A 24,733-nucleotide genomic window follows, 5' to 3' on the forward strand; every position below is an offset into this window, starting at 1 on the left:
AGCTCGGAGGTTTCGTCGAAAAGAATTTCTGCCGGCTAACCTTTGACTAGCATCGGACTCGATTCATTCGATAGGTACTTATTTCGGCCAATGTACTTAAATCGGGTTTTTCGGTCCAAAAACCGGTTTTTAGGTCCTTAAACCGTGGCCGAAATAAGTTTTTTTTTATGGGATAGGAGGCAAACGAGCAGACAGGTCGCCTGATGGTAAGCGATTACCGCCGCCCATGGACAACCGAAACACCAGAGGTGTTGGAGGTGCGTTGCCGGCCTTTAAGATGGGTGTACGCTCTTTTCTTGAAGATTTGAAGGTCGTATCGTTCCGGAAATACCGCAGACGAGAATTCATTCCACAGTTTAGCTGAAGTTTTGTGGAAATTAGGATCATTTTGTGGACTTTTACATAGCCGTCTATTATTGAAGATAGAAAAGAAGTATAAAGGCTTACAAAAATAAAGGGTAAATGCATGCATAAATATTCGTATTTATAATAAAAAAAAATTATAATAATGAGAACAACTAGACAAGTGAAAATAGTATAATAATAAAAAACCGGTCTGTGTTAGTGACAGATGGTCAAATATCTCCCCACATTTAATTCAACTATTTATTTTTTGCGCACAATACAAATCGGCAGGTCAAAAAAATGGGCAAACTACTAAATGCTCAGGCCGCAATAATACAATTTATGAACTTGACATATTCCTGCCCCTCCAACAATGGCTATAAAAGTCAGACATCTTTTACAAATCTATTTCTTTACAGAAGAAAATACCTTCGTCCAGATAATGTGTATTTTATAAAGACTTCTACTTGAGTCGACCGATTTTTAGAAATATTTAATAATCGTTTATTCCCATGATTTAGCTCCCCTAGTTTACAAAACGTTTAATAAAATCCATAGTTCACATTGATTGACAACGATTACTGTCAATGGATTTCTGGTCCCTATTTCTTCCTTTCTAAACTGTCCACGGTCAATACTCTCTATACTATTACAACAAAAGATCACGCGTTCGCAATTATTGCTTTACCGCACTAGGCCTTGTTACTCCCACGTGGCTTTGGCTGAACATATCTGTAGGAACATTAAGGCTGGCTTTCACGTAATATATGACTGCATTATTAACTATTGCATCGCATTTGCAGTTATTACTATGCTTTATACTTGTATAAATAATAATTTTATATTTTAAGTTTTAATTGTGTAAATAAATCGCAGCGTTTACTATTAAATTTAATATGATGAACATAAGTTTAAACGTAATTGTTATTTATATTGATTTTGTTTGTTAAGTATTATCTTCAATACAATAGCTAGTTAACGACAATGAAAGCAGTGCATGTCAGTTTTAGTGTCACATTTGTAGATTCCTATTTAATTTTAAACTATTAATGAGCTTTTATAGAAAATATGGTTTATTGTTATCACTAAGAACGAACAAGAACAATAGGTAATAAAGAAACCGAGCTAGACAAAAATGCTAAAGCTGTAAAAAGCCTGTACCTAACCAACGTCTCAATTGCTTACGCTTCGTAAGCGTTTCGTAGCTAGCTGTCGCTGTCACTCTTCTATAGTGGTGTGACAGAGCTAGACGGCGTTTCTTCCGCCACGTAGCCTCAACGATTGTCATTCAGCTAGGCCGGCTAGTATTATGTTCGACGTTTAGTAATCTTTTACGATCGACATTCTTACCGAACAAGTTTATACTGACACTGAAACATGAGGTATAATAAAAGTTATTTCACGCAATAAATTCCACGGTGTCTTTTGGAACGTTTTAGTGTTTATTTCGGATACAATACGATATGTGACCCACGGACTGAGAGAAACGGTGAGGCTTTATGTTGCCTAATACCGTATTGTACTTAAAAACAGTTTCATACATAAAACAAGAAATAGACGTTTAAAGAATATAAATAATGATAGAATATACCTAATAATTATATCTTACCTTTCATTAACATTATTTTAGATACTCGTTGAGATTTCTAAAATATCTTCAAAATACGCATTTATCCTCGTCCTGCCCAATGTGATTTATAAAATGTTTTTATTCAGTCAATGATTATTTAAGTTACTAGTAATAATGTTTATATTTAAGTTAAATGTGTATATGCCTGAAAAGGTAAAGTCTCAGTGTAACTGAATGTGTAATTGTATATTTCGACCTACAATGTAACCTGATTATTATATACAATAAAACTTTGAAGACATAATTATTACATTTTTTTTGGAATTTATAAATTAAAAGCCTGGATAGGCAAAAATTACATTTTTTTTGATATTTTACCAAGATTTTACAAAGTTAAATCTACCCTATTTATTCAATTATTTGGTTTAAATTTTAATGGATCAAACTGTATATGGGCAGCTGTATGGTGGGCAGGACGAGGTTATCCCACCAGACGCAAATGCCCCACTTGACCCACTACCAGCTAATCCTATAAAACACCTACATTCATATGAAAAAAATCCTTTCATTGAAAGTTGTTTTAGGTGCCATGGCGCCAAATAACGTTAAAAGAACTTAAGTATGATTTTATGGCACTCGAAAGGGAACAATAAAACTTTTTTCATTCTAAAATTCTATAATGGTCTATTTGTTTACTTGTCACGATGACTTTATATTTTGTGTCCCTTCTAAAGTAAGACGTTTAAATTCTAAGTTTTTGTTAGACAAGATAGAAACTATTAGAAACCTTGAACGTGGAATAGGTAGTTTTATACAAGAAACAAAAATGCCGATTAAAATTTAAAAAGTTGAGATACTACTAGAAATGATGGTCTTATCTTAACCTAGTACTTTACGCGTTTAGGACTTAAGTTAAGCAATGATATATAGAAACTGCTGGTTGTGTTAACTCACTCCTCTCTAATCTATCTTGAGGTTCAAATTACGCCTATCTTATTCCAATACATCATTAACATTAACACCTTCCCTAAACATTTCAAAATCATGCATTCATCTGGCTGTAGCTAATTTTGTTGATCATCAATCATTTTCTGATAGGTTTCTATCGCCATATGCCGAGATTTTGAGGTCTTTACCTGAGGATTAGAAAAAAAAGGTGACAATAACGCCGACATGGCAGTTAAACCAGAAGACGTCTCAATTTATGGAGTCAAACAATCTAGGGATTGTTGAAATGAATCAATTTGTTCTCGGAAGGCTCGAAGTGACAAAAGTTTCTAACAAAATTATGTCTTTATCAAACGCTTTTGATGCTACCGTCCCAGGAAAGAATTAGTTTAATCGAATCGTGGGACCGTAACACTGTTCTGGAACTATAGATATAAATTCGTTGATTCGATCTACATATGGCTCATTGGCAACCGATGCCCTGTCTGCAGGTCGCATTCCTGCCTGTCGAATGAGACTATAACTCACACGTATCTGATAAAGTGCCTCCAAGTAACCTTCAAACGCAACAAGCTTGACAACTTATTCTAATTCCAAAATTCATAGAGTGTGAACAGTTAAAAATAAATTATGCAGTAAGACAAAAATTTTCATTGGATCGAAGTCCCTTTTGTGACTTCTAAGAAATTATAGATGCTTATCGATTTTTTCGCTTTGAGTTTCGGCACCGCTAACGAATGTCGGTTTCTGGTACCTGTTTATTTTTTTGGTGTCGTCCGTATCGACCGTATCCTTTGGAACGTCAGTGGTGCGCACCCACACAGTGCAGTGATGAGTGAGCGAGATAGGCTTTATTGATGACCACCGAATTGCTGTCAACAAAAGTGTGGTGCTAAAATAAATTTATTTTTAGTCTCTTTGCGACTCAGGAAATTTAGGTGTTGCCTTATATGGCCCAAATGTTTACAAGTAAGGCGAATCGCCAGATGGAATGGGCAGATACTACCGCGCAAAGCCTGTATCGATTCATCTTCGTTGCTCATAAAGTTCGATGACAGATATCAAGCCGGTAAAATACTTGGTCCGAAACAATTCAAAGTTGCTGACGGTCTGTTATCAATTGACAGTTTTGGTTGGGTTGTGAAACATATGGAGCGTGACAGGCGAAACGACGCAGATAATTTTATCTTCAAAGGTGAGTGCACATATCGAGAATAGCGATAAAAAGCTATCACATAATCCGACTACCGACCGATGTTAAGCTTAACCCCGACTCCCCGACACATATGTCGCACGAGTTAACGCTCTTTTGTAAACCGTATCAAAATTAAGATAATGTATAATGGCCGTCGAAATTTCTACTTTATTATTAGCGTCCTTCCTACAACAGCTGTCGTGTTATATTTTTTGTAGGCGAGTGGGCAGTGACCGGCCGTTATAGATTGGTGCGGTCTTGTAAAGCCGACAGGTAATGAGCTTCGAAATTGGTAATGACTATATAAAGTTGCGCATGAGCTAGTATAATTTCATATTGTAACATTATAACGATATCCTGTTTCCAGTTTGTTATACAGAACGCTTAATGTAAATTGTTTGTCATTGTCAGGGTTTCCGTTCTCCCAATTTTTCCATGCAACAGTTTGTTTGTAGTGTCAGTGTAGAAAAACAAGTTTTGCTGAGCGCCGGTTATTATTAATGTACATTTGCAACGCGGCTCCACGCGTCGACAGATGTCACAACAGCCGCGTTAATGCCGATATTTGTTTGTTTTCTTTCCATATTTCGAATTTCGAACTCTGATTCCCCCAAACTCGTTTCGGAGTGTTGTACCACATCGAATTTCATTTGTTTAATTGAGCATCCAAATATTTGTTCCGATTCTGTCGTACGTTAATCGTTAGTTCTGTCAATACGTCCACTAATAAAGGATAGTGCATTCGTGTTTGGGCTGTTAGGTGTCAAACGATGTTGTGACTTATTCACGTTGCTTTAGGATATAGTTCGCGCTTGACGAATTTTAAACCGTTGTAGGTGAAATTGGTCAGTTCAATTGGCAGCGTAGTAATCAATTATTGAGTTAGAGCCGGGTAATGGTGCTAATTTACTTCTCGCTTTTGCGTGTCGCGTAGCTTTATTTCACGCCTGGAACGTTTCTACGTTGCTCATAATCAAAGGGCTGTGAAATATTAGGGCACACACGCGTAAAATATCAAGAGTGAATGGCTATTTGACGTAGGCTCATAAAATTGTGTTACTATTTTTAAAGTTTCCAAAAACGCGTGATTCTCCACCGTCTATAAATCGTCAATAAATGGACGAGTAGTTTCACAATAAATATCTGATCTAACACCGTCTTCCTGCCCACGCCCATAATTCAGAGAGAATTATTGGTATAAATTAAATAAACATTTCAAGTGAGACATTTACAACGAATGTCCAAGTCACTGCGAAATTATTTATAGAAGTGAAATGAGCTAGACTGAGATAATTAGGTACATGTACCTGATATTCATATTAAAACATATTGCTTATATAAGTATCGTTCATTAAAATATGAATAGCATTGCAAATTTTAGTATGATAAACGACTTTTAATTCTGTTAATTCTGTTATAGTAAGTTTAGTGATTGAGATTAGGAACGCCCGAGTAGTCTGTTTCGAGTGGGCATTTAATCTTTGTCCGTTTCTTATGATGCCTCTACGTCTAAACAGACAAGATTACGATAAAAAGTGAGATTTTATGATACCGTATTCTTTTAAAACACTGTTCATCTTGGGTGGTCAAGCTATAGTCCATGTGATTTCTTGGTCTAATAAACACTTGATGTGTATTTAGCGCCAGCCGGTTTCTCCTTTTAATGTTTATTTTCATATTGTACAACAGAAAATCTTATTTGAGTACCCAATTTGGACAGTTGCTCGAATTTGTATCGTTTAGAAAAGGTATCCATAGTACTGGTAAATATTTGTACAAATAATGCAACCGAAATTGTTCAGAGCATAATAAAGGGGGAGTGTCGTGTTTAATGTGGAAGATCTGTTCGTATTTCATCCAAGCACTTTGCGCTTTTATCGTCTTACTTCAATCCTGAAATTGCTAAGCCATTTGCGCAGTATTTCGTCGAATCACTCGCGTCTTTTAGCGTTCTCACCGACATGATATTTCATCCCGCAGACATCTGTCAAGTCGAACAGGATCAACTTTGCCGCCAGCTTATTAATTTCTCTTTGCTCCCGTTTATTGCCCGTTATTGGATTATTCCCGTCGCAACTTTTCCCTTCCTGAGTGATCTAAATAAAGATTCCTCCATTTTATTTAAATCTTGTTAGTTCGTTTAGTATCAGTGTTGAACTATTTTGACGTGGACATATATTGGACAGATGTAGATACAAACAAGCTTATTAACCTGGAGGCTATTCTAAAACTGGATTCCAATTTTGACCAGTTTTTCGACTATCTACGAGCATTAAATAATATTTAAAGCCTTGAGTTTTGTAGTCTTTGCACGAACGTTGTTGTTAACAGTATTCTGAAACCAATAAATTTCTCTGTCCCAACCATTGTCTGTTGCAATTGTCATTTGCTGTCGATAAAATATGTTTCCGTTAGCCGGCCAATTGTTCATTAGATACCTAATACACGAGGTGTGTTGATATATTCGATAAAGATACACAATAGACAGGAGCTATTTGTTTTTTGTCCGTCCATTTGTCTTCTAATAAATCATTTGTCCGAAGAGTAGCGGTATCTAACTTTTGTTCTATTCAATATTCATTGAGTTGGATAAGCGTATTGGGACTGACATTCATTCATAATTTCGTTGTCAATAGGTACTTGTTCATATGGTCGTCTTCAATATTTCAACGGCTCATTTACTAAGTCCTCATAATGCGTATTAATAAAATCTTTGAAAATGAATTTCTTCGAATATCAGACAATGCGAGAACAATTTTCTTACAAGAAACTTCTCGGTCAAAAGAAAAGTAAGATAGAAACAATTAAGTCCTCAACGAAAAAGTTCGCTCCAACTCTGTAACTAAATACGACGAAAATCACTTAAGACCCTTAAGACTGAGCATTGCAATCCTCCCCAAGTTTTTATACGTACAAAAAGTGTCGAGAGAAACGGTGGTTGAGTGTCATACATTTTGATGCCACCGTTTTTGTTCCCCCTTGTTATTCTCGAGACAAAAACTGCTGTTGTTCGCCTGTCGGCGGTTTTTGCCAACTTGACAAGTTACTCCACGGCACAACTTTAATTTGTCGTAAATAATTACCTCTTTATTTGTCTGGATGTTTATTTCCATACCAATTATTGAAATTTATTTGAAAAACGCAATTTAAGCGATCCCAAGGAAATAGAAATCAGGATCTTGAATGAAACAACTGGCATGATTTAAGTCAAGCGTAATTGGACGAGTTCTAGATAAAGTCGGCTGTGCCTTTCACAGCAAATTACGTCATAAATCGGGCCGCTGAAATTGTTGCAACCAACTTAGTCGACCAAGACAAAAAAGAGCTCGCCATTTCAGTAATTGGCTTTTATCCAAATTAGCCGGAGAAGGTTCTTTGAAATAATAACTTTTCACAATCTTAACAAAACATGTCAGAGGGTGGGTGAAACAACGAAATGAACTGTCAACTGAGACGTCCAAATCCAATTATTCTTGGGCTTACAACGCGGAGATTCAAATTAACCTGGTCTCTCTTCCCTTTTTACAAGTTATCGTCGGATTCAGCGAAGTTTAATCGGAATTTCAGTTGTGATACTTGATTAAGCCTCGTTTTAATTTACACCTCTGAAAGTAGGCGCCATTTGCACGGGCATTTAACGACATTCCCAAAATAATTAAAGTGCTACCGACATCAATGAAGTATTTTTGAAATTCTACCATTTCCACCTCATCACTAGCAATTTAAAAGTAAGAGTAGCATTGTAAGGATTCATTCCTTCTATAATTGCTTACTTATATTATTACTACGTTATAGTGTTTGTTGTTTTCTTACGTAGAGGTACTTCAGTATTTTTACTAGCCTAGTTAGAAACATGTTGCTTTAATACAAATTTTTTTCCAAGATTTTATTTGTGTCAGATTAAATCAAATTTACTCAATAAATAAGTTTTATTTCTATTCGTGTTTCAATTTCACAAACATTGCTTCTGCTTCACATTGATGTTAAAAAGCTGGCATCTAAAGAATTATCTTGCGCATCAGACGAACGTCGCAACCGTCGCAGGTATCCAAATTCTCAGTGACGGTAGACCTACTGATCAATCAGTCCTAAACCCACTGACGTAAACCCGGTGACAGATGGAACTGTAATTGCTGGCCGTTTTTAAGGCAGATATTTTTTAGGACAAAGATCGGAGTCCAAATGAAGCCGTGTACGATTGATGGGAGTTGAAGACAAATGAAAAACGAATGTTACCGGGCTGCGCTTGATTACGGCAGAGTAGGGAATCGTAGAGGAAGCTGTCGGGAATTATAGATCAGCCGTTCAATAGAATTGGAATGTACGCTTTTATCAGAATGATAATAATATGTTATTTTAACCATGTTTCGTTATCGTGCATTTCACTTGGACTTATATTGGCGTGGAAGGAACTCATGTCAACTACATAATATGATTCAATATCATATCTGTGTGAGTACAAATTGGATTTGTCATTTGGACATTACGGAAGTACACTAGCTGGATAATGTACCTACTTATATTTTGGCAGAAGAAGCCAAAATTGTGGCGAATCTGTTTTCACTACTTCTCGCGCTTTTTGGCCAATTGGGTCTAAATGTTACTGTTTTATAAAATATCCCAAATTAAACCAATTTGTTCGTGTAAAATGACATTCATTTTTTAAATCTGACCACACAAAATAAACCGGTAAAAATCCGCAGGTGTATTCAGTATTGGACAACCGCATAACAGCTTGTACTTTTTTGACAACGCATAATCCTTATTAAAATTACTCTGATGTTCCCTACTCTGGCAGGTGCAACCGCTGTTATTCAGACCCTCGGCTTTCCCCGATCTCGAGAAAAACTCGAAAGATTTACGACCCGCTTCGCCTTCGAGAAAAACTCACCCTCTGTGCTGCGATTTTCGAATTCGGGATTAAAATCTTTTAACCTTTAAAGGAGTTTTGGAATTACCCGTTTTGTCGCCACTGGTCAGTTTTTTTGGCGTTGACGTCTAATTCGGGATGAGTGCATTAAGATATTTTGTACGTAAAATATTTTTGGGTTTATTGTATATTAAAATTAAAAGAAATTGTTTTTTTTTTTGCAAGGCAATGAATGAAGGTGCAAGACCATGTCACTTTTGAATGTAAATCAAATGAAATCTATAGTAGCTCTAGTCATTGTCATCATAATGTAGGAGATTGAACTAGTTAAACTGTATACCTAATAAATTAAACGTTAAATAGGTGGAAAGTACCTGTTGTAAACTTATGCTAGGACATTTTTCATATGTTTAATTTATTACAAATTATTGAATTGGTATTTAACCGTCGAGGTCAAGGATAAATTTACATTTTTTTCCTTTACGCTTCCATATTAAAATTCAAAAATAACACTACTCTAAAATGAAATGCTAGAGTATCTCAATTTAATCTAAGGGTATGTAATATTTTAAACTAAACTACCACCCCAACATTTGCAACTTTCAAAAACGTTGCACAAAATCACCGCAGCTCCACTGGGGTATAAATTTGATTTTGAATTTCTAGAAAAAGCCCCCAACCGGTGGCAAAATTTACGAGCGATCCAAGTGGGGTTTTGTTTTTACCGAGCTGCGACCACAATTTAAACTGGGAAATGTGTACGCATGCTTGGGGTAAAAACTTTACCGCTTTTTAACGTTTGCCTCCATTCACAAGCGAGAGCGGTTACAATGTTTGTTTCCACTTGGAAATGAACACTTATTAGTAATCTTCTAGCAGCTCTATATGCCGTAAGTACAACACAAGTCTTATTGAGTCATTGTAATTGCTCAAACTAAGTACCCCTACCTCATTGGTACTAAGTTGCTTTATTTGTTTAAGATACTTCCAAATAGTGTTTAATTTGTAAAACTTGGCCATTAAAATAATATTTTTTTAACTTTAGTCAAACTTTTAGTGAGTGTTTTTTAGTTAATGTTTCATTCAATTTGCATCAACAAAAATCATGATTATACTTAGATAAATAAAAAAGTCTAAGCAACATAAAAAATACACATTACCGCAAAGACACTCAAGCTTCTGTATTTTACTCCCTCTTTCGTAACTCGATTTTTTATTTGCATGTCTCGTTCTCTACCTAATGACTATTCACATATTAATAAATCAATCTTGCAAGGTTATATAATATTCTACCAGGTATGTATTTATCCAGATAAAACCCTATATTCAATTAAATACATAATGTCTTTAACAAATAACAAAGGATATTATACATTCGTATATATATATCATATACTCGTATCTAAACTTTATAGTAAGTACATCAATCACAGTCACAAAATCAATAATATACAAGAAAGGCGAACTTATCCCTTAATGGGATTTTTCCAGAATTGTTTCTTAATGGAATATTTTATCGCTTCTAACTTGCACCCGTCTTCCTTTAAAATTTTGCTCAAAGTTTTTGTGTTTTCGTGAATTATTGCGTTTATAATAAGGGAACAAAAGTGTTTGGAGCGTCCAATCAGAATATTAAATGAGCTTGCATTTTTTACGTCTTTTAAATGCATGGACAATTCATTATATTGAACCCTAATTGTGTTAAATTTTTAAATATTTTACCCTTTTTAGAAATTGTGCCAAAGAAGAAAGTAAAGATACAATTAAATATTAAGGTAATATGTACGTTTATATGCCTTTGTAAAAATATCGACCTTTTAAGGAAAAAATGGAAAAATTTACGCTTCCGGCGGGACTTGAACCCGCACCATTTTTGCAATCCGTGCAATGCTCTTACCAATTGAGCTACGGAAGCCACGCCGGACTTCGCAAATCTTTCCATGCCTTTCCTTTTGTACACACGTCTTGGGGTGTTAGCAGACGTTTCTGCTTAATAAAAATTAATATCGACCTTTTTCATATTAAAAGTACTACATACCTATATTATATACTATTTGATAGGTACTAGGTATTTCCGATGTTGCAACTTTCACAACTCATGATATCAATTTATAAACTGTCAAATTTTAAATTGATTAAAATCGTTACCAATAATAATAATAACCTCACGCTAAACAAACGCCAGAATTCATGCTCGCATCAAAGTATTTGCCACGACCAGCTCGTATTAACACAACAACTTCGACTGGCGTTCTCGCAAAATTTGAAACTAATTGAAATTGCATGCATAAGGTACGAACGTGCAAACTAGTTTGCCGGTATTTAAATCAGAATACAGACGCTATCAATAATAATTTACATTGACTGATTGAGTTGCAGGAACAATAAATTGTTACATAACGAAGGATGCAAAAATTTTTGAATCAATATGCATCATTCGTAGATGCATATTGATTCAAAAATCACAAATTCTTGGGCCTTCGAATATTGGAGGTGATCATACGAATCTTAGGCTACAGTATTTACTCTAGTACCCTGTCTTATTAAAGCCATGATTTATTTGCCGCAGAAGTCACTTTGTCGCTTACTGTGAACAAGTTCTATAGTGGCCTAAGCCAGCGTTCCCACTTAAACGCCGCCGCCACGCCGCCTGGGGCGCGTCTTACGTCCTTCCTATACAAAATGTACTGAGGAGACGTTTTTTGACTTACACTCAGGTGGCGTGGCGCGGACGTCCGTTGCGCGCCCCGAGACACGCGACGCTCTGATGTGGCCGGTCCCTAGGATTCAAATTGGTTGACTGTACCGTCATTGTGCTATGTGTCATGGGAAGTGTCCCTGTATTGCATGGTCGTTTCTTTTAATCATTCGGCAATAACGTAATAAGTTGCTTAATAAGTAGCGTATCAAGGAAGTTCTGAATTACAAAATTGTAATGCAGTATAATGTACGGATAGTATAAAGTTTAGCTATACTTGACGCTCGTTTTCTTCATTTTAAGTCACTGGTATAAAAACGTGCCGTTATTTTATCACGTGGGTGAAGTCATCTCTAGTACGCCCGCTGCCTGAAATAATTATAAAATATCAAAGTCAAGCCATCAAACACCTAGTAAATCCGCTTATAAAAACCACCTTTTAACCAAATACAGATGACAAAAACAGTTCAAAGCCCGGTATTACGACAGACCACATCGCCTGTAATGAACTGAGGGTTTCACGCACGTACGGGTTTCGGCGTGAGCGCGAGATTTGAGTGATAAAAAAGTGAGAAAGGACAGTGGTTCCACGTTTGTTTGTTCAGAGGAAATGGAGGTTAGAAACGAGTGAACTATGAAGACAATATTTGAGGGATTGTAAATAAAGCGTGAATTTTCGTGGCGAGTTGTTTGATGTAACTGCCGACTGTTCAGTTTAACTGTTAGCAATAATGCGCTTAGTTTTCTTAGGGTCACTTGCACCAACGAAAATGGAGGGTTAACCTGAGGTTTAACCCACCATTTTATATGGAATTTGACAGATGACAGCCCACTAACCTCGAGTTAAGTGGTTGGTGCAAGTGGGCCTTAATTGTCTAATTGATTTATGATTCTAAAGGGGCTACTGACTACCAGGGACCCATTTCTAGAACAGTATTAATCCAATGTTATTAGTGTGTTGCCATGGTGACCAAAATACGACTCGACAGATCACGGACTAATAATATTAGTCTAAGAACATTCGAGAAATTAGCCCCTGTTCTTCGGAAGGTAGTAGCTTGTTAGTTAGAAGTAAAAAATTTACAACGCCGAATTTCTGACACGCTTGCAATTACTATTGGTGTCATTCTCTAACGTGTGAGCAAGAGACGAACACCAATATTTGCCACCCGCGTCATCATCATCATCATAAGGGTTCGTACATCTTGACAGATGATTTAAACAGCGTCTGAATGCGAGAGAACTCCTGTCGTGACTATAAAGACCTATCCGGGAGCGACATGAACGTCCGCAACTCCGCATTTCTTACATTTTAATTGAGATCCCATATCGTTGAGGAGACAGTATTAAGACTTTCTGTTTTTGCACGCGCGTAATACAGTGAAAATACTGCAAGTTTCGAAGCGCCTATATTGTGTAGGTATGTACTTCAAATTGCGTGCTTTTTGACTATTATTTAAGCGAAAATAAGCTAACCTTTTTTTCTTCTGTATTCATAATTTTAGTAGGTCCTGGATGGTAGATGTAGAGATAGATCAAAATGAGTATAATAAAGTTAATTTCGCTAAAATGTTTGGTTAGTTCCCTGGAAATTTATTCCAGAAGGGTGAAATTCTCAATTAATAATGAAATGCAGATATATATCCCCAAGTTTTACTAAACTTGCACATTAATTTGCTAGAACTTTCCAAAGGGGGAAATCAGCAAACAGCTCAATAAGTTTCGGCCCTAAAGCGAGGGGCATTAATTACTAATAGTAGTTATGACGACGTACTTTTCGAAACACTTTGATGCAAAGTCGCTATAAGTAATTGGTACAAAGTTGTTATTTATTTATTTTAAAAACATATTTCAATGACATTACAGATAAATCCAATGCGTCATGAAACTTAAATAATAAAAAAAACAGTAAGTAAATAAGAACATGAAGAAAAACAAACAATAAAAGTTTACAACTAAACAATTGATTTGGGCGATGACGTAACAGCGTGGCTCCGTTGCGTCGTTTGCCCCGGTGTAGGATTCGGCAGGTTGCCCCGGAACCGCCGAAAAACCACACCTTTCGGCCAGAAGTCTGCGCTCGCGATGGTGTACTGCAGCGGCCGCGGCACGCGCACAACGAACGAGCTGAAGTGCACGTAGTGACGCGACTGCAGCTGTTGCACCCTCAGCGTGTAGCGTGTTATTTACTACCTACCTCTTCTCTTGATGTTAAAATGAAAGAAAACGACCATTTTTAACGAATTTTCATAAAAAAAAGACTTTAATTAAGTCCATCATGGATTTCGAAATTCTGGCAAAATAATTTAACATAATATGACGCATTTTAAGCATAGCTAAAATGTTTTTCCATTCTTTGGTTTTAAAAAAATATAAAAAAAGTGAATCATGAATTTATGTGAAAAAGATTTAGGACTCTCAAAATAAATCAAAAATGTTTAACATATTTGCAGAACTATGTTTAAAATTCATGAAATTGTAAATATATTTTCCATAATGTCATTATCCCAGGAATATAATGAGGGCTGCAATTGTATGTAGAATCGATCCCCTATCCCTATCGATCCTTAACAAGAAACTTAGGGAAATCATTAGTAAACCCTTGCCTATTGAATAACAAGCTTCGATTCAGGACATTTTAGTACAAATTTAGAGGTTATTTTTACCCGATTTTGCATAGAATACCCAATAATTTGAAGGTAAAGGGCTCGGGGGATAAATGAGTTTACAAGGGTACTAACCCTTTCGATAAGTACCCCAAATTGTTGGGTCATTTTATTTATTATCGTTCTGGTTTGAAGGATATATATTTGAGAATAATTAGATATTTTTATTAAGTTACTTTCAATATAGTAAATGTGATTATTTACTGTTATTCAAATTAATATTATTTTATTAATTCGTTTGTATATTCAATATTTTTTTTACAGACATACGCCAAAAATAAACATTTATAAATTGATATATAAAAATTAAGTCCAGACATAAAACTTTCTTTTCGGTACAGATGGTGTTTTTTTTACGCACTATTATGAGAAGTGGTTCATTATAATATGACGGGTCGAAACTTCGGAAGCTCATCTGTACTGAAAAACGTCGTACGATACACGTGCGAAAAGGAAATTCGTAACTCGTGTCCATTTAAAACACTGCCTTCGGTCGTGTTTAATTTATCGCCACTCGTTTCGAACTTCCTTTTTTACGCACTTGTATCGTAATGTACTATTTTATATTCATTTAGGTTTATCTTGTAGCCAAAAAAAATGTTTTCATTAAATCATAATATTAATAACGATACCCCACTTGACCTAGTAACTTGACGTTTACAGTTTGCCCCACTTTAATTTTGACCATTTTCTACAATTAATATTAATAAATTAAAAAAAAAAAATACTTTCAATTTGTAGAGGTTAACATTTAACGTTGTTCATAAGTATTCCAAATTTCAAAGCGATAGCATAACATAAGTAGTTCTCGAGATATTTAGTAATGTGACAGACGGACCGACAGACACGACGGACAGAGCGGCACCATATTAAGGGTTTCTTTTGTACATTATTGGTACGGAACCCTAAAAATGATGTAAGATAGCAGATGTTAACAGTGACATGAATAAAAAAAATAACTTATCTCTACTTATTTTAAATCCAATTATGTAAACCTAATTAAAAGTAAAATTACCGTTTGTAAGTGTCACTTGAAGCACTTTATATCTTAGCACATAAATTCAAGAATATTAATAGTACCAAGCGAACACAAGTCAACTTTTGCAGACATTATTCGTGTCTGTCTCGTGCCGAGAAAAAAACGAGCCAAGTCTTTGATATAGCGGCAAACCCCGTGGCAAATGCTTTGGTGACAGTTAAAAATAATGCAAAGTTCATTTACGTGTTTAGTTTCTCGTGTTGCGATGCAAGTTTTATTGTATGTTGTACTTGACAATCGGCTTTGATTCTATTTTTTAATTTGTCGCTGTGTCTTTGCTGAAAATATGTTGTTCAATTGAAACGTTTTAGTTTTGAATCTTTGGTTTGTATTGCATACCATTAAACGGTTGATTTGACAATTTTGCAATATTTGCTTTTAAGCTGCGCATATCAAAAAAAAAACAAAGATATTGTGAAGGTAGGCGTGTGTGGGATCATCAAAATGTCTTTTTACGCCTATCGTCAACTTACCAGATAAAAAAAAGTTATTAAGTATCTTAAGATTTAATATTATTAAAACAGCAATAAAGTTACTTTAACAACCGCCACTGACGCTGGTTACCCATTTGCATTTTTAAGCAAAATAAAATTCACATTATTCGATTCAGTCACACGTATAATATTAAACTGCATATTGCCTATACGATTGAGGATGTCATAATACATCTAGCTCGAGTATCGGTTTTCCATTATATACCGACCATTACCTACCTACCCAACTACCATTCTAGGCCTAGACCCGCCACTTCATCAATCAGAACCATCAATTTGCATCCAATAGCACTATGGCAATTATCGTGGTTCAGCCAATTTGCCTCAAGAATTGTTCAAAGTGCATAATAATTTAAAAGCTAACTAAAACATAGCTGGGGGCGCCAATTTTCATCTCTCACTCTATAAATATTGCATGTCGTAGTTTTTCATTTTGTGTCAGAACTAGTGGTGTGTCGGAATGAAACTAATGAATATTAATATTGACGTTTATGATTTCACCGGGTTGAGGTGGATTATTTTGTAGCATTTAGTTTCTTATGCTGAAATTTGTACTTTCGTTTTTTTAATCGTGTTTCTTTTTGTTTCAGGTAACTTTTAGCATACCAAATGTGGTATGGAATATGAGCCAATAGATGACACACCTTCAATTATGTAAGTTTTGTTTATAATCGCGAACACCAGTTGATTACTTTGAACATCATCATCAACTTTAAATCTTTGTTACCTCCAGTATTAAGAAGATGTTAATTAGTAAAGGTAGTTTTTCGGCATTCATTTTGCTTTCATTTGATTTAAAACGTGTAGATAGACTTACTCAAAGGCGAGCTTTACCAATCACAGTTACTACACGCTCCTTAATCGATTATTCAACATTTATTCCTTGTATATTCCCAGCAACATCCCTACTTGCAATCTTGTTACCATATTCTCCATTTATTCATGAAGCGGACACTATTTTATTTTCCCTGTCAGGCTGTCACTGTCTTTGTTAAGTGGACTGTCAATTCATTATGTTACTTATAAATAGTCTTTCAAAACTTGCAAAATAGATGTCATAGTTTCTCAGTAATATTTTCAATATTGTGGTAGTTTCGGTCAATTTTAACAACATTGAATACTTATATTCTTATGCACAATGACTTAAATATTAATATTTGGTACCTATTTTTCATGACCACATTTTACCTACATGAAAAAAAAACCACTTTGAAACTAAGAGTACCTACCTACCTAAGCGAATATTGTATAGAACTTAAAAGCCAGCTTAAATCTGAAATAGCTCCTTATGCATTGCAACACAGGATGTTGGCGGTAATTCTTCTCTATATCGCAATGCTGATACGTTGTGCGAGGAAGTCACACAGCTTTTCGGTCACGAAACGAAACGCTCGTAGATATCTATCTCTATCGATCTTGCGTATTGGCGCGACGGAGCCAGACTACCTTTCGCGGCGTTTCGTTTTCGTTTCGCGTCGGAGCAATGCCATTCGGCTACGGCACCAGTTACGCCAACTAGAAGCTTTGCGATTTCTGCAAAAAATCACGCGCGCGCTGGGACCCAATGGACCTAGAATTTCAACGCTAACCGTAAATCTAATTACATTTTGCATTATCACGTTCCCACATTCATACGTCATTGAATCTTTTATTTCATTTTACTTTCCCGTCAATCTCATGATTATAATATCATTATAAACCATACAATCGAAAGCACTTATGTCCGCGTCATCGGAGCTTACTTCAAATCATCACTCGACCTCAATCGCCGTGTTTGATGCCTTATACAGCGATCGGTGAGAAATCTCCATTGCTTATTGGCCAACTATTGGGCAATGTCTCTACTGGATTACGAGTAGGAATGCTTGATATCGATTTAGAACATGTGTAAGGTTTTGATTTATTTGTAAAGGTACTTTTCACAAAGAAGTGTACAGTACATACACAAATAGAGAAAAAGTTATTCCATGTTTTGTGACGACAACTATGTACTCAATTGTAAATAGAAGCTTGACATTGGTCTTCATTTTATGAAGTGATATTGCAACGTAAGAAAAGGTAAAATTTGATTTTATACAAAGATATCATCGTAATTGTCAACACATAACTGATAAAACTTTTGAATGATTCACGGTTATTTTCATTAGACCTATATTCACCGGGATATAGAAATATCGGGAACTCGGCCAAAATAAATGGGTATTCTTGGGGTATTATTACATTTTAGCAATTAACTTTTTGACTACTTACAATCAGGTAAGTACATTTTTTGGTAGTCTCACAAGTAGCTGACAAAAATGTGTAATTGTCTAGTAATGTTTATTTTAGGCAGGTTCTAAATTGTAAATTTAAACGTTTTTTTAAACCCTACTAAATTATAAACGAACAAAAAATTAATTTACATGTAGCGTATGAATTTTAGTCACATATTTCCTACAAAACCTTCTTTATTCACGTATTCGATACCTGCATAATTGCATAGCCGCCTAGTGCTTGATGCACAAAAACTACGCTTGCTAAAGGAGCTATTTCCATTCGTGTTTATGTTCAGGACTCCCCGCGCGCCGAGTTTTATTGACAACATAAATACTTTCTTCGGACTTAAGAATGCATAGAACCGTTTTTCAGTGTAGAAAAACATGTCTTTAATCGCTCAAAGGTTTACAAGAAGCAACTTAGATACTTAAGATATTATTGCATGATGATGCTGTTCCCTCAGTGTCCGTTGACGACCTGACAAACTATAGTTAATTTGTGCACAAAGAAAATAAAGAATAGGAAGGGTAAAGGCAAAGGGAAGGGGATTGCGTCCTAAAGTTTAAAAAAAAATTTTAAAATTTAAACCGTTTATTTCTATAAATAATTACAAATAACATGTTTTTTCTTAACTACTAATCTTAACTAATAAAGATTTTTTGAGTTAAGGAGTCCTATCTTTTATGGCTAAGTAATTATACTAATGATTGCATGCATTTTTACATATTTATTTGAGGGTTAAGTATTCAATTAATTGGCGTCGTTAGACTGCCTTATCTTAAACAAATATTTGTTTATAAGTTGATAAGTAACTTGAAAATATGAAGACGTTGCATACGAGTTGGTGACAATAATATAATTTATTCATACATTCGACATCACTAGACGCGCCTGCCAAAGCTAAGACTCAAGTACTGTGCCAAAACCATCTTAATAAAACTAACGTGAAAGCCCTACTTTAAAAGTCGTAATAATCAACTTCTTTCGATGAAATATGCCAAAGTTAAGCACAGTATTATTAAGCGAAAAAACCGTATCATCATAAAAAAATTGACAATAACATAAAGCTTTTTATCTTAAGATGCACGGTGAAAAGGAGGAAAGAATACTCCACCACCTTAAAAGAGGAATAGCGGTTGGAATCCGGAGCTTCTACCATATGTTTTCCACGTTTAAGAATCTGAAACTCGATAGTATAAACTTCATAGGAAACGAGGTTGTATGGAGAAAATGAACAGCGCCCTAAATTTCCTTTTGACCAGAATGTGCAAAATGTTGAATAAGCTACCTTCTGAGGTGTGCCCCTTGCGCTATGACATGGGGTTCTTCAAGCAGCAGGTATTTAGGGTTCTCAAAGGTCGGCAACGCATGTTGCTTATGTCCATGGGCGGCAATGACCGCTTCCCATCATGCGGCTCATGAGCTCGTTTGCCAACTGTGACTAAAAAAATCGTGGTAGAGGCTTAGGTCACATTACGGAGTCAGTGAGCAACTATTCCGGAACAGTAACGAGATGCATCCAAATTGCATTTCCCGATGCGCTCACGATTCTAATACCGAATTTGAAATCGGAATCAAACCACGTACGTGCAATTATTGCATTTGACTTGAAAACTTTGGCACGAATATTAAACCGTGAAATATGTTTGAAATTGGAACGTATCAGTTACATCTTGCTCAGCAGGGTTAGCACAAGATTGGCGCGAGAGTGTCGCGACATAAGCAGTAGACTACCCGCCCTAGTGACATTGATACAATCAGATCAAGACAAGTCGCGTCAATGATGAGCCGCTGAACTATCTAAATTAAGAAAAATATCTAGTAGTCAATTTGGAAGGATTCACTGTCTTGAGACTGAGACATGACCACTGGATTGCTAGCCCAGTACTCTGCCATCTGAACAAGACGAAATCCAACGCAGCGATTATTTCCAACACATTGCCTTATAGGTAACCGTAGCGACATCTACCGTAACTATTTTACTCTTCTGACTTGTGGTATAAATGTATTCTGTATTTTTATGCTACGATAATAAATAATAAACGACACATATAAAACATCTTATTGATCTTATTCAACCATACACATTAATGTTAAACATACAGAATACGGAAGTAGTTTCTAAGTAGTTCTTAATTAGATATCTACCCGACTATCATAACTAATTGCCGACTCCACTAACTTTCATCCGTGCCATATTCGAATCGCGATCACTTCTAATAGCTTCTGAAGTCTTCGGGCACGTAGATTCCTTGTAAATTGGCGTCGTTTGAGATCTTAATTAAGTCGGTACAGTTTTTAGCCCTCCGCCCCGTGGGGAAATGGCCTAAGTCGCTGTTTCGATTTATTAATGGCGTAAGTAAACGCTTTGGTTTTAAGTTTTAAATATACTGGATAACTTACATCATCATCATCATCATCATATCAGCCCTTTATCGCCCACTGCTGAGCATAGGCCTCTTTCTAGTACGCCACTTGTCCCGGTCCTGAGCTGGTCTCATCCAGTTGTGGCCCGCAATTTTCCGGATGTCGTCCACCCAACGAGCCAACGGATGCCAAGCGCTTCTTACATCTGTGAGCGGCCACCATTCTGTTAACATTTTAGTCCATCTGCCATCACTGGATCTGGATGACTTACAAGTTTGTCGTTAGTACTGTAGATACTTTGCAGAAAAGGTGTTAAATTTGTTACTATCCAAAACATATTATTAAACAGCTATTTCTTTAATTTAGTAGTCGGACCAAGCTACGGAAAGATTTAAAATAATTTTCTTAAGTAAAAGTCAAAATTGTAACACGTTTAAAACAATACTTAATTGCACCGACGGAGCTGTTAAATTGCCTGCCACCTTAGCTTCGAATGATTATAGCTACTTTACAGTTATGAACATTAGTCAAATAGTCATTATATTATATTTCATAGACAATTACTTCCTACGCAGGCTACGCATACCGCACGCACCTAAAATACCAACAAAATCTCTTCATTTGTAACAATGTGGTCATCTTTCAAAATTTCCCGTTTCTATTGCTCATTGTCAAACTGTAAACGACATTTGCTACTTACGTCCTTACACTCGTAGTTGCGCTGTTACTTCGTGAGTAACTGCCATCCGTTACTCTAGAATGTTTACGTGACTTACCATCCCAGTCGACAGTTCAGTATTAATAGAGTGCCTATATTACTCGTAGATTTCATAGCTATTGTAATTTCACTTCGATTTACCGTGAAAAACTGCAATAGCTCAATGAAAGAGTGGTTTCGCACCATATCTGATCCGAATTCGTGAATATTTGTAAGATCCGTCATAGCCGTAGAACTATTTGTATTGTAAACTGAAATATATACCAAAAGCGAAACCGCTGGCAAACGCTAGTAAATTCCATACAAACTTCCACCACTCATTTTAGGGAAGTGGCGGGTTAGAAAGAGACAAAAAGTAGTCTATGTCACTCTCCATCCCTTCAAGTATTTCCACTTCAAAAATCACGTCAATTCGTCGCTCCGTTTTATAACAAACAGACACACACACTTTCCCATTTGTAATATTAGTAATGGATATATAGTAGTGTTAAGTGTCCCACTGCTGGGCAAATGCCCCTCCCCTAGGTCTGCATGACTCCCGATTCTCCGTTTCCTCAGGCCAGCCGGTGTATCACGCTGCCAATTTTATCACTTATCCACGTGGATAAGACATCTGTCACTCTCACACTGACATACTTGCTAAAGCGTGACGAATGCTTTATCCACGTGGATAAGTGATAAAATTGGCAGTATGATACGCCGGCAGTTCTTCAGGAAGGCGTCAAGAAAGTGTTAATACTATCTAATCAACAAATATTTAATAAAATAATTTGATTTTTCCCTACGTCTATTTGTAGTACTTTACGCGTCCGATCTCCGTCATTAAATTTCTTTCCGTCATTCTTCGGATGTAGTGCGTAATAAAGTACCATATAAGGATTCGGACGTGGTGTAAAACCGTTCTAACAATGTGCAGTAACCTAAGAAGCTTGCAATATCCAACGTATTCAGATTTGAAAACAGAATGCAAAAAACTCCAATATATTTGGAACGAAACTTATCTTCACTCAAACAAAACGGTGAACTCAATATGCGAGCTGGGGATTGTTGCCAAGTCTTGCCTCCTAGGAACGGGGGAGAATTTTAGGCACGCGGAGAGGCGTGCCATTGGTAACAGATACCGAAGCTTGGCACTCGAGATGCCTCTTGGCAAATGTTTGGCAATGCCAAGCGATGTAACGGCAATGCGAGTACCTACTTGTGACACATGCGTAGCAAATATCAGCGGGCTCGATTGCTAAAAATATGCTGGAATAAAACTTGTGACGTTTTTATTAAATGTTAGTGTTGTTCTGATTATATTACATATTATAGCTACAAAAGTGAAGATCAGTTTTACAAATCAATCATTGTGAAATGTAAAACCAAACAATATTTCTTATTGAACATAGTCAATTTGTGATATATGGTGAAACATCAATTTGGTTTTTCACTTCCTTATAATGAATTGAAAAATATAGTGCTTAATTTTTCACTTGCGTGCGAGACAATCAAGACTTTCATGTCGGACTGCGACAGGTTTCAAAGCGTTTGTACTTTAAAGTGACAAGTCTGATCTAACCTGTGCTCACCCTAGATTTTCTCTCTCGCAACAGAAGGGGGTTATGGGTTGTTTTTGCAAGTTTTCATGGGGAGGTCGTTGGCTAACTAAATTGGGTTATGTTATGCTATTTCTTTATAGTCTTGTGTTGCCGATATGGGATATTTTTCAATTATGAATCCGGGTTAGTGGAGCAGTAGGGATTATTTAGTATTTTCTTTGAGTAGCATGATATGTCATAACGCTTATTACGTCGACCAATATTAGCATGGATATGGAGATATTTGCATATAGAACGTGATTTATTTTTATGACATCGCGATTAGAATTGCTAGTGCATAAAAGGAGAACACATTTAAATAAAACAATGGTAAATATATACAAATACGCAACAATGGTTACATTATAGATAACTTAACAGTAGGACCACTATACATTATATTTATGGTGATACTTTACTTTTGGGTTAAATTGTGGCGTAGGCGAGAGGCTGGCAACCTGTCACTGCAATGTCACAGTTTCGTTTTCTTTCAATCCCTTATTTGCCAAGAGTGGCACTGAAACTAGGGTAGTTTCATGTGCTCTACCTACCCCTTCATGGGATACAGGCGTGATTGTATGTATGTATGTACTTTACTTTACTGCGAAGTAGTGCATATGATGTCCAAATTTCTAAGGGCCATATATTATGTAAATTAAAACATGATCACAAGGGGTGTTTGTCGACACCAGTCGCGAAATAACTCTTCGCACGTGTATTGTACGACGATTTACAGTACATTATGCTCTTAGAAGTTTCGATATCATTTTCTTTTCCGTTGATTTCTAATAAGTTTCAGTTTTTTTAACCCCGACGCAAAAACGACGGGGTGTTATAAGTTTGACGTGTCTGTCTGTCTGTATATCTGTCTGTCTGTTTGTCTGTGTGTGTGTGTCTGTCTGTGGCATTATAGTCCCGAACGGATGAACCGATTTGGATTTAGTTTTTTATGTCTGAAAACTGAGTAAGTCGGGAGTGTTCTTAGCCATGTTTCATGAAAATCGGTCTACTATGTCGCGGTCGGGGGTTTATTCAAAATTTTAATTTTGTGGTTAGGTTATTTAAACTGCATTCCATATTAATTATTACACAAGTAGGTAGGTACCTCTGTAAACCGCCTACTCCTAACTAAACTAACTAAGCCATCCGCCATGTTAGAATTTTAAAACCATTTAGCACCGTTAATTTTTCAAAGTGCGTTAGAACGTGCGCGCGCATTACCAAAGCATTAATTTGTGAGTCAGTATGCTCTGTCAATATTTGCTGAATCTTGTCCTCTTAGACGGTACTTTATACAGTCAAGTGTAAAAATATGGATGTACACATCTTACTCAAAAATATGTCCCATAGCACCTGTGATAAGAGCGTAGTACCATATTTTTGAGTCGATTTCTTCGATACTTATTTTTGCACTTGTCATGTACGCAAAAATAGTTTACCTAAACACATACTTCGACAAGAAACCGAAATCAAAACGTGGAAACTTTGTGGTGTCGCGTCTCATCCCGTTTTCTGCATATTTTGATTTGAAAGGGCACGGTAGGTAATTGCTAATTCCAGATTTTTTACCAGTAAGGTTACATCGTATTGCTACTTATTTGTTATTTAATGTGAGAGGACACAATTAAAAATACTAATAACAACCTATTTCTATATACAAATTATTTCCATTATCACTATTTTTTAACCTCCGACGCAAAAACGACAGGGTGTTATAAGTTTGACGTATCTGTCTGTGTGTGTGTCTTTCTGTGACATCGTAGCTCCCGAACAGATGAACCGATTTAGATTTAGTTTTTTTTTTGTCTGAAAGCTGAGTTACGCCGTGTCTTGCGTGGGCGACGGTCGCGCGACCGTCGCCGTCGCGTCTCATACTTCCATATCGATAAGGTTTGATTTCGTATGCGTCGCATCGCCGTCGCGCGACCGTCGCGCGACCGTCGCCCACGCAAGCCACGGCGTTAGTCGGGGGTGTTCTTAGCCATGT

The 24,733-nt window shown here is 36.3% G+C and overlaps 1 protein-coding gene across 3 annotated transcripts in view; it reads left to right on the plus strand.

Moving 5' to 3' along the window:
• The window catches only part of LOC125232610, a 167,138-nt gene that overhangs the window by 80,816 nt on the left and 61,589 nt on the right, over positions 1-24,733 (plus strand). Inside the window, exon 1 of one of the 3 annotated variants that reach the window (XM_048138344.1) lies at positions 16,460-16,479. The exons of the other annotated variants lie outside the window; for them this stretch is intronic. The gene's annotated coding sequence lies outside the window, so the exon portion shown is untranslated. Of the gene's footprint in view, positions 1-16,459; positions 16,480-24,733 lie in introns of those variants that run through there. 3 annotated transcript variants of the gene reach the window in all.

The sequence above is a fragment of the Leguminivora glycinivorella genome, chromosome 13 (genome assembly GCF_023078275.1).
Source record: "Leguminivora glycinivorella isolate SPB_JAAS2020 chromosome 13, LegGlyc_1.1, whole genome shotgun sequence".
In the NCBI taxonomy this organism is placed as follows: Eukaryota; Metazoa; Arthropoda; class Insecta; order Lepidoptera; family Tortricidae; genus Leguminivora; species Leguminivora glycinivorella.